The sequence below is a fragment of the Rhinoderma darwinii genome, chromosome 1 (genome assembly GCF_050947455.1).
Source record: "Rhinoderma darwinii isolate aRhiDar2 chromosome 1, aRhiDar2.hap1, whole genome shotgun sequence".
In the NCBI taxonomy this organism is placed as follows: domain Eukaryota; kingdom Metazoa; phylum Chordata; class Amphibia; order Anura; family Rhinodermatidae; genus Rhinoderma; species Rhinoderma darwinii.
Window position 1 is genome coordinate 304,742,603 of NC_134687.1, and position 11,524 is coordinate 304,754,126.

An 11,524-nucleotide genomic window follows, 5' to 3' on the forward strand; every position below is an offset into this window, starting at 1 on the left:
AGGCTGTTTTACAGCTAAATGACCAGAGCAAATGTCACAATTTTGCAATGCGCTTCTTTAGATGACTATAACTCTGCAGGCGAATAAAGTTCATCTTTGAATTTTACACTCTTTATAAAGGACAGATAGGGATTTGTTTTAGCGGCATTTGTCAATATACATCATTTTTATTTTTTTCTCTAAAGTGGGCAAAATTGGAAAAAATGCAAGAGTTTAGCAAATGTGTCAGTTTATGATAGCATTTTTCACACACAGTATAGACCACGGACAAAATGTATCTCCTTTCACATTCTTCCACTTCTCCCGTGCATGGGGATACCAAATATGTGTGCCTTATTCACTGTGCGGGCATGTGCCAGGGCTTGGCATAAAAGGAGACTTTTTGGCCTTTTCGGTCCAGGAATTCTGCATTTGATTTTATAGCAGCATGCTGTTTTCTGGGGGGCCTAATGCTGCTGAAAGATTAGAAACACCCCATAAATGACTTCATTCACATAAGTAGACCCCAAAAGGTTTTCTTCAAGAGGTTTATCATATTTTTAGATAGGCCAGTTTTCTTCTGAAAGTCTCTTGAATAAGATGGAACAAAATAAAATTAGCATTTTTTTTAGCAAATGTGTCAGTTTATGCTAGCATTTTTCACACACAGTATAGACCACGGACAAAATTAATCTCCTTTCACATTCTGCTACTTCTCCTGTGCATGGGATACCAAATATGAATGCCTATGGCCGCGGGCTGCCAGGTTTATTACCTCCTGACGGCCGCAGCCATGGATCAGTGAGCGCTGGTCCCCATCTCCTCCTCAGGAGATGCCAGCGCTCACTTACACTGCTCTCTGCTGTGTTCTGTAGGGTGCACGCACCTGATTTAAAGACCAAATTAGCCCATGAGCACTCTGGACTATAAGAGGGGCCCAGCCCCTTCCTGCATTGCCTGAGCATTGTTGTCGTTTACCTATGTTTGTCTCTGCAAATGGTCCCTTTAGTGTTTCCTAGTTCCCATTCCTACTACCTGTATCCTGTGTCCCGTGCTATCCAGAACCAAGTTCCATATAGAGTTGGAGTCGAGCTGCGCTAAGTACTAAGCCTAGTACACCACGCCTGTCTTGCTGCTGTCCGAAGTTGCCACAGGTACACCTTTTTGAACTATAGACTTTAACCTGTGTCCTGTTGGCCAGCTGCCATACCGTTAAGGCGGTATGGCCAAGTCGGTCAACGCACCCAACGTGACAGTACGCTCAGGCCATGGACCCCGCTCGTCAATCAAAGAGCATGATGACGTGACAAGTGATGTGGGCGGATATGCTAGACTTCCGGTCTCGACAGGACCAACTCCTCCATGCATTGAACGTTATTGCACATCGGCTGGATGTGCAAACTGTTGTTCCTCCTACTACACCTCCTGGCAGTACAGACCCTCCAACTACATCACCTGGCAGTACTGATCCCGGATTTTCTTTGCCGCTACCTCATTGCTATGATGGAGACGCGAAGACCTGCCGGGGATTTTTGAACCAGTGACAGATCCACTTTAGCCTGTATGCAAGGGCATTTTCGACGGATGGCGCAAGGGTCACTTTCATCGTTTCTCTCCTCACTGGCAGGGCCCTAGCGAGCTGATACCTGGTGCATCCATTCCCCGTGGTAGGGTATATCCTCTCTCCTTGCCAGAGGCTCAGTCCATGTCCGCCTATATTAAGGAGAACCTGGAGAGGGGATTCGTACGGAAGTCTTCTTCCCTGGCAGAAGCCGGGTTCTACTTTGTCAAGAAAAAGGATGGTTTTCTGCGTCCTTACATTGACTACCGGGCTCTCAACCAGATCACGGTAAAAAAATCAATATCCGTTGGTCAACCCTCTGCAAGTTAGTGACATCCCTCCGGATAGGACTTTTGTGCGCCTGGCAGACAGAGGGAGAATCCTCCGCTGGGGACACAGCTCCAGACTGGCAGGTCATGCGTTTACCCGTAAGATCCGAGACCCGATTATCCGTAATTTCTGTTGGCCCACGCTGCCCAAAGACATGGACTTTGTTTCATCCTGCTCGGTGTGCGCAGCTAACAAGGTTGCTCACTCCAAACCTGCTGGCCTGCTCCAGCCGCTGCCTGTGCCCGATGCTCCCTGGCAGCACAACACATCTTCCACCTGCACGGCTTGCCTCGGCATATCGTGTATGATCGGGGGCTTCAGTTCACATCAAAGTTCTGGAGAGCCCTCTGTGAACTCCTCAATGTAAAGTTGGACTTTTCCTCAGCCTACCATCCTCAGTCCAATGGTCAAGTCGAGAGGATCAATCAAATCATAGAGCACTACCTACGACACTTCATCTCCAAGCAGCATGATGACTGGGTGCAGCTTTTTCTTTGGGCCGAGTTCTCGTATAATAATCATTCAAGCGAGTCCACAAGAAATACACCGTTCTTCATCGTCTACGGCCAACACCCAGGAATTCCTCTCCCGGTGCCCATTATGTCCAAAGTTCCCGCAGCGGATTCTGCTTTTAGGGACTTCCTGCAGACCTGGCAGCAGACCCAATCCTCCATTCTGCTGGTGGTGGACCGCATGAAACGTAAGGCAGACATAAAGAGAAGAGAACCTCCCCAGTTTTCTCCAGGTACCAAGGTCTGGCTGTCCTCCAGAAATATCCAGCTGAGGATGCCATCATACAAGTTTGCTCCCAGGTTCCTCAGACCCTTAGAGATTTTGCAACAAATCAACCCTGTCTCCTACAAGCTTCGGCTGCCTCCTACCCTTAATATCCCCAACTCCTTCCATGTCTCCCTTCTGCAGCCTGTGGTCCTGAACCGCTACTCCAAGATTCCTAGTCCTGCAGTAGCTCCCAGCGGTTCATCAGATACATTTGAGGTTAAGAAGATCCTGGACACCAAGAGAGTGGGTGGAAGAAACTTTTATTTGGTGGATTGGAGGGGGTTTGGTCCTGAAGGGAGGTTCTGGGAGCCAGAGGAGCACCTCAATGCTCCTACCCTCCTGAAGAAGTTTCTCTCTCGCTCTGGCCCCAAGAGGAGGGGGCGTAAGAGGGGGGGTACATGAATGCCCATGGCCGCGGGCTGCCAGGTTTATTACCTCCTGACGGCCGCAGCCATGGATCAGTGAGCGCTGGTCCCCATTTCCTCCTCAGGAGATGCCAGCGCTCACTTCCGCTTCTCTCTGCTGTATTCTGTAGGGTGCGCGCACCTGAATTAAAGACCAAATTAGCCCATGAGCACTCTGGACTATAAGAGGGGCCAAGCCCCTTTCTGCATTGCCTGAGCGTTGTTGTCGTTTACCTATGTTTGTCTCTGCAAATGGTCCCTTAGTGTTTCCTAGTTTCCAGTGTTCCCGTTCCTGCTACCTGTATCCTGTGCTATCCAGAACCAAGTGCCGTATAGAGTTGGAGTCGAGCTGCGCTAAGTACTACGCCTGTCCTGTTCCTGTTAAGGCGGTACGGCCCAGTGGGTCCACGCACCCAACGTGACAGGGATACCAAATATGTGTGCTTTATTCACTTTGCGGGCATGTGCCAGGGCTTGGCATAAAAGGAGACTCTTTGGCCTTCTCGGTCCAGGAATTCTGCACTTGATTTTATAGCAGCATACTGTTTTCTGGGGGGGAAGCTGTCTGGATAATGACGGGCATCGCTGTTATGCTCTGCATTCAGAGGTGTTCGTCATGACGCTGACGGGATGACGTCGGTGGGTGTGAGCGGTGCGCGGCGCACCATTGGTTACAGGGGTTTTCCTATAGTGTATTTAAAATGAAGCTGTCAGAGTAGCTATTACACCTCCTGACGAAGATTGCAAAACGCGCGTCGAGGTGCTCGGTGTCCAGGTGCCCTACTACATACTCACCATGTCCTCCTCAGGTATGCTAAACTACAAGCATTAGTAACTCTTTAACATTAATTGTTGCCATTTGTAGTGTTATCTTTCTCAAACTGCCTCAGCATGGTCATGTTGTCTAAATAAATTTACTGCACTGTGATCTTAATTGCCATTTCAGATTGTGCTTTATATTCTGTGCCATATGAATACATATGTTATTTAGTTTTTCACTTCACCTGAGGTGTAATTGCATTTCATGAGGAGTCATTACCATTCATGATTCATGACATCATATTAGAGGTTACCTGGCTTTGTTTTATATATTTTATATGTCTATAGTATATACTTGCGAGGGGGGTTATTTTTGTATTTTTGTATTGATGTATAATAAATTGTAAAGTATTAAAATAAAATTGTATTTTGACAAATATAATTGCATGATATCAAGATCTCTCTTTTGGTTTAATATATGTGAATATTGTGGTATCTTGAGTATAATAAATTGGCAAGAAATATATTTATATAGGTGATAATACCAAATATGTGTGCCTTATTTATCACATAGAGATGTAGGAGGGCGGACGATAGAAGAAGCTTATTTCACAAATCACCTTTTTTCAAAGCTGGTTTTACAAAACTCAGCAGAGTTTCTATAAGGGTATGTTCACACGCTAGCTGTCATTTATGGCTGAAATGACAGCCTGTTTTCAGAAGAAAACAGCTGCGTCGTTTCAGCCGTAAATGCTCCTCCTCGTAATATACGAGGCGTCTGTGACGCTCGTATATCTTGAGCTGCTCTTCATTGAGTTCAATGAAGAACGGCTCAAATTACGTGGCAAAGAAGTGCCCTGCACTTCTTTGCCGAGGCAGTCAATTTACGCGTCGTCGTTTGACAGCTGTCAAACGACGACGCGAAAATTACAGGTCGTCTGCACAATACGTCGGCAAACCCATTCAAATGAATGGGCAGATGTTTGCCGACGTATTGTAGCCCTATTTTCAGGCGTAAAACGAGGCATAATACGCCTCGTTTACGCCTGAAAATAGGTCGTGTGAACCCAGCCTTACACTTCCAAAATATCTGCTCTTGAAGCAGAGATCCCAAAATATTCATCTAGGGGTGTAATGGGAATATTATTTTTTGGGGTTTCCTAAAATAAGAAACTGCATGTTTATGCAAATGGAGCTCTCCAGCAGATGAACTTCAGAAAATACGCAAACATGACATCCACCCCCCACCCATTCTCTCCCTCACCCTTGGAGTAAAATCAGGGGAAAAATAAAAATGTAATGTAGGGCAAATATATTTTAAACAAATTAACTAACATCTAATAATTCAGAACGATGTGGTATTTTTTAAAACATGGGTGAATGCACAGGCCTGGTTGTGAGGGACATGGACAGAAATATCAGGAATCTTTGCGGCGCCCGTCTTTTCTGCAGACGTGGCACTTTTTCTGTGGGTTGCTTCTAGTTGATGTTGGGGTAATGTGACTGATAAAATGTTTTTCAGTCAGTCGTTTGACATCCTCAGACTGGGGGCATTCTCTGGTGTCCTGAACATCAAATATGAGGCCTTCGATAATTTTCTCCTGGAAATCCAGATATGTGTCTCTGCCTCTGTTTGAATGGTGGATTGCCACCTGTAGAAGACAAATGGCCACTTTTTTTTCTACCAGGTTTTTGTTTTGCGTTTCACTAAATAGGGCTGTAAAACCTGGTCGCTTAAATACACCCCATGTACTTGTTATATTCGGACACGCTCACTGGTTTGTGCTTGTCCGATGTTGCCTCCCTATGGCTGGGTTCACACGACCAATTTTCAGACGTAAACGAGGCATATTATGCCTCGTTTTACGTCTGAAAATACGGCTCCAATACGTGGCAAACATCTGCCCATTCATTTGAACGGGTTTGCCGACGTACTGTGTCGACGACCTGTTATTTACGCGTCGTCGTTTGACAGCTGTCAAACGACGACGCGTAAAATGACTGCCTCGGCAAAGAAGTGCAGGACACTTCTTTGCAACGTAATTTGAGCAGTTTTTCATTGAATTCAATGAAGAATAGCTCAAGATTACGGGCGTCAATGACGCCTCGCAAAATGCGAGGAGGAGCAATTACGTCTGAAACGACGGAGCGGTTTTCTCCTGAAAGCAGTCTGTAATTTCAGACGTAAAAGCCAGTTATCGTGTGCACATACCCTTTCCCTCACTGCCACTTTTCCTGCCGTATGTATTGTGCTTATTACACAGATGCACAGATTACACAGATGCATAAGCACAGGAGTCCCCCTTTATCATGCGCTTCCCCACTAATTGATGTGACAGTCTCCTATGAAGCCCTGCCGGAGGCAGAGCTTCATAGGAGTACCAAGATGGCGGACCTGGGGGACTTAGTCAGACCCCCAGGCAGCCGTGTGAACCAACGGCTCCCCCCGATCTCGCCGCGGGGGGGCCGTTGAGACGTTACAGGGGGTCGCCCCCGTTTTTAGTAATTTAAATGCCGCGATCTCTATTGAACGCGGCATTTAACGGGTTAAACAAGCGGGATCGCGCTAAAGCGCGATCCCGCTCGTAACCCGGAAGTGTCGGCTGTAACACACAGCCGACACACTCGCTCTATGGAGCGGACTCAGCCCGTGAGCCTGCTCCATATTCCCCCACCCGGCATGCGCCGTATATACACGGTGGATGTCGGGAAGGGGTTAAGGTTGAAAGTTCTGGCAGCAAATCTTCTTCCTCTTTTCTTCTCCTCACACTCAAACAATGTGTGAGGAGAAGAAGAGACTTAGATATAAATCTATCTATCCATCTATCTATACAGAGAATGTTTTATAGTGTAACACTTTTTTTTGCCCAGGAATTCATCCACACTTACATTCTGCTCAGGGGTGTAGAGTTGCAGAAACAAATTATTGAGGGAATTTATTAGCAGTCTTATCAATCGGTATTTGGGTGGGCCTGTGCATTGTCATTGAAGTGGAGGAACCTCATTATTGTTTCATAACGAGACCTGGGCATTACTGCAGAATACACTGGGGTGGCTTGGGTGGGTCTTGTTGACCAGTAAGACCTAACGGAGGTTTTTGTTTTTACAATACGCGTATTTAGGGTGAGCCCCAAAAACTTTTCTTAATTCCTATAAATTGGTGGGCATCCAATCTCTGGGATGGGTGGATGAAGGTTTCTGCCTAATATACTGAGTGGCATATACATTTGTTTCGTGGACAATCATATTTAGGAGGTCATCTGTAATAAATGGAAGTAATCCATTTGGACAAAATTTGTATTGTCCACAATTATGCCAGGAGTGTCAGTAAATCCATGGATTCTAGGCCCAAAAGATGGAGCAGGTGCCCATACGAGAGCCTGAACTGGAGGGACCAGGCTGTCCCGTGCTACAGCGCTACTAGGCCACCGCGCTTTCATGTTCTGCTGTTTCTACTGCGTCAGGGACAACGTCTCCTGAAGATGAACCTGAAGTGACGCTATCATCGTCACTACCTAAAAGAGGTTCCATCGCTGATGCAGTCTCAGACTCTGACCACAGCATGGCGTATGCCTCCTCAGCGCTAAATAACTTCCTCACAATAATGTCACTAACTAAACAATTTTTTTTATAAATACACATATACACACACACACACACACACACACTATATATATATATATATATATATATACATAAATACACACACACACATACATACATATATATATGCATACATACACACAAACTAACTGGTACATATATCTATACTACTGCTAACAAGAAAATAAGCCGCTATTGATAGAAAATATATGTATGTATATATATATATATATATATATTATATATTCCTTACCTGTCTATTCTAATATTCTAGTAAAGATAGAAAGGTAGATAGATAGAACAAAAGATAGAGAGAATTGCTGCCAGAAGAATACTGTAAAAAAATAAAAAAAAAGTGTTACACTATAGAACATTCTCTGTATAGAAAGATGGATAGATTGTATAGATAGATATAAATCTAAGTCTCTTCTTCTCCTCACACATTGTTTCAGTGTGAGAAGAAAAGAGGCAGGAGATTTGCTGCCAGAACTTTCAAAATAAAAACAAATGTGATCGCTGTTTTCACAGTGATCACATGTCCAGAGACCATCAGATTGGTCCCTGATACTCTGACCAGTGCCCAAAGCTGTTGGTAACAGCATGGGCATAGGGCTGTGTGCACGCCATTGCATGCACACTATATTTTACATTGAAATGCATGTGATCGCTGTGATTGGTTGTCACAACGATCACATGTTCAGGGACCAAAAGATTGGCCCCTGACACTCTGCCCAAGGCTGTTAGCAACAGCCAGGGCACAGAGCTGTGTGCATGCGATCGTGCGTGCACAGTCTCTGAAGTGCCGCCATAATTAGTCTATACGGCGAACTTCAGAGACCCTGACCGCTGGCCGTAAAAATACAGCCAGCGGTCGGGAACCTGTTAAAGTAAAAGCTTTTACGTTTGTTGATGTTAGTAGATCCTAATTTCATAGCTAACATGTATGTCAGTCATTTGTATCATTTTACTTTACAACTAGCACAGAACAAATATGGTCATAGAAATTAAAAAATAAATTGCTTGGTCATTAAAGGGAACCAGCATTTCACCTATTAAACCAGCAATACCTGGTGGAAGTGGGTGAAAAGTCATTTTTATGTAACCTATAATTATCTTCTAAGTAGGCTCTGTACCTAAATCCTGCGTATCGATGTCCTAAACAGATGCATGCGCACAACGGGACACCATAGAGGCGCATGCGCAGTAACTAGACTTGAGGCCCCGACAAAGCAGGGAAGGGTGTTGTTCCATACATGACGGGCGCATGCGCACTAACTAGATTTGAGGCCCGGGGGGCGTAGCTTAGCGGCATATGTGAAAGGACGCAGGAACCGGAGCTCCCGCTGCCGATATCCTGAAAACCATCCTGGGACTTCATTCTCCTAACGGAGACATACCTGTGGTGAGAGGGGAGAAGGAGGTGATCCTGCAGACACGATTCTGGATCCATCAGAGGCTGTGATGACCCGGTCCAGGAAATCCAAGGCGGCAGAGGACGGTGAGCTGGGGCCGCAAGATGGCGCCGACATGTGCTCGTATGCAGAGAGCAGGGATGTCAGAGGGGCGGCGGCATCCAGGTTGGAGCGCTTTGCCAGGAAGGCACCTTTGAAAGCTGATGCGGGTGGAGGGATGTCGGATGGAGGGAAGGAGCAGGCTGGCCGCTCAGGGTCGAGATATGAGCCGCTGCGAGTACAGATGGAGGAGGAGAATGGAGAAGACGCTTCAGGCGGCTCAGGAGGAGGATCGGATAGAGACACGCAGAGCCTGGACAAACCTGGCGCCACGCTGGCAGATGTCTTCTCGGCGGTAAGCCTGAGTAATACCACGCTTGCTAAGCTTACCTGCCAGGTGGGGGGGGGGATTAAGGAGGATCTATCTATCATACGCCATGATTTGCAGAAGGTGTCAGAGCGCACGACAGTGGTGGAGGGCCGAGTCAGCGACTTAGAGGATAGAATGCTGCCCATGAGAAGGGATGTAAATGCGGTGGATGTTACGTATCTTTTATCTAAAACCGATGATCTGGAGAATCGTTTAAGATGAAATAATGTGAGGATGGTGGGAATACCTGAAAAAGTGGAAGGGTCCAATCCGGACTCCTTCTTTGAAAAATGGCTATTGGAGGTGTTTGGCAAAGAGTCGCTGACCCCACTGTTTGCGGTGGAAAGAGCTCATAGAGTGCCCACGCGTCCTGGCCCACCTGGACGGCCACCGCGGCCTGTGCTGGTAAAGCTGCTTCATTATAAAGATAGAGATCTAATTCTTCGACAGGCCCGGGAACGGCAAGACATACGGATGAACAGTGTGAAAGTGTCATTTTATGCGGATTTCTCTGCAGAGGTTCAGAAACGGAGGATGCAATTTCTGGACATTAAAAGACGGCTGAGGAACCATCGGGTTCAGTATTCCATGCTGTATCCTGCTAAGCTTCAGGTGGCGGCGTTGGGATCCGTACAATTCTTTGAGAATCCGAAAGATGCACTAAGATGGCTGGACAGTCATGAAGATCGCCTACGGCAGTATCGAGAGGAAGCGGCGGCGTGATCAACAGGTGGATGGCTGAAGTGGGAACTCTGCTATGGAAGGAGGAAGATGAGTCGCACAAGGGAATAAGGCATTGTTTTCTGCATTTATATGTTGGTCTACAGTTGGGCTGAAGTCTCTATGTCATTGATGGCGGGAGGAGAGGAAAGTGCTGTCAGTTCAAGGGCAGAATTGGATATATGAGTCATAAAAATGCTACTTGTTTATTGAGAAGGTGGCGGGAGGTTCTTGGTTCTTAAGGTTAAATTGTGGAAAAAGGATGTGTTTCTACAAAGTGAATGGGAAGCTGTATGGTCATAGTGGTGACGTTTTCTTCGCCAGCCCGGGCCCTCTTGGGAGGGTATGTTTATGGAAAGTTGGGTGGGATAGGGTGGTGGGAGGGGGATGGGAGATGTTTTGGAGGGAAAGGGAGTTTGAAACGCAGTACGCTCTGATTGCCACTGGGTGTAACGGAAATAGCCACTGTCAAATGCAAGAAATGTCCAGATGGGGGGTAGAGTAAATCTTTTGTCCTGGAACGTGGGAGGTATGGGGGAGGTAGCTAAAAGGCGAGCTATATTTGACTACCTGAAGGGGCAGTCTGCTGGGGTGATGGGCTTGCAGGAAACTCATCTTACTACTGATACGGTGCAACAGCTTACATTCCTTTCATTCTACCTACTCGAGGGGGGTTAGCCTCCTGGTTCATAGGGATGTACCGTTTAGCTGTTTAGATTCCTTTAAAGATAGGGAAGGTAGATATGTCGGGGTGCATTGTAAATTGTTTAACTGGGAATGTATAATTGTGGTGCTGTATGTGCCTCCCCCATACTCTGTGGTTCCGATAAGGAAGGTGTTGGAGAAATTGGCTGGATGGCCCATGATACCGACTATATTGATGGGAGACTTCAACAACATAATGGATAAAGGGTGGGATACATTTCCAAAAGGGGGGGGGGGGTGGGGGATGTCTGCCTGACGAGGTTTGGTAAATACATGACGGAAGTTGGGCTCACGGATATTTGGCGGGCAAAATGGCCCTCTACTACGCAATACTCGTGTGTATCATCTACATATGGATCATTGTCCCAAATAGACCTAATGTTTAATAATGGAATGGGGATGGAATGTGTGGAAGGGGTGGAATATCTACCACGATCACTGTCTGATCACTCCCCGATGCTATTAAAGATCCGAACAAGTTCGCAGATGGGGGGGGTTGAGAATGCACTGGAGGCTAAACCCGTTCTGGATACGCTTGGTGGGAGAGGAGACAATAAATACGAGCCTGCGAGAATACTTCGAGTTTAATAAGGGTACGGTCCCTTACGGATATTCTATGGGATGCTATGAAGGCGAATATAAGGGGGTGTATATACGGGAGATCACGCTCATAAAAACTAAGACACGACAAGTGGGTCAACATCTGACAGACAGAGTGACAACAACAGAGGAGAGTCACATCACTAATAACACTGCGGAAACGTTAGCCCAATGGAAGGTTGCTCAAAAATTGCTTAGGGAACATCAGCTGGAACAAGCAGCTAATAAAAGATTGTTTTTGCAACAAAAATACTATGAGGAG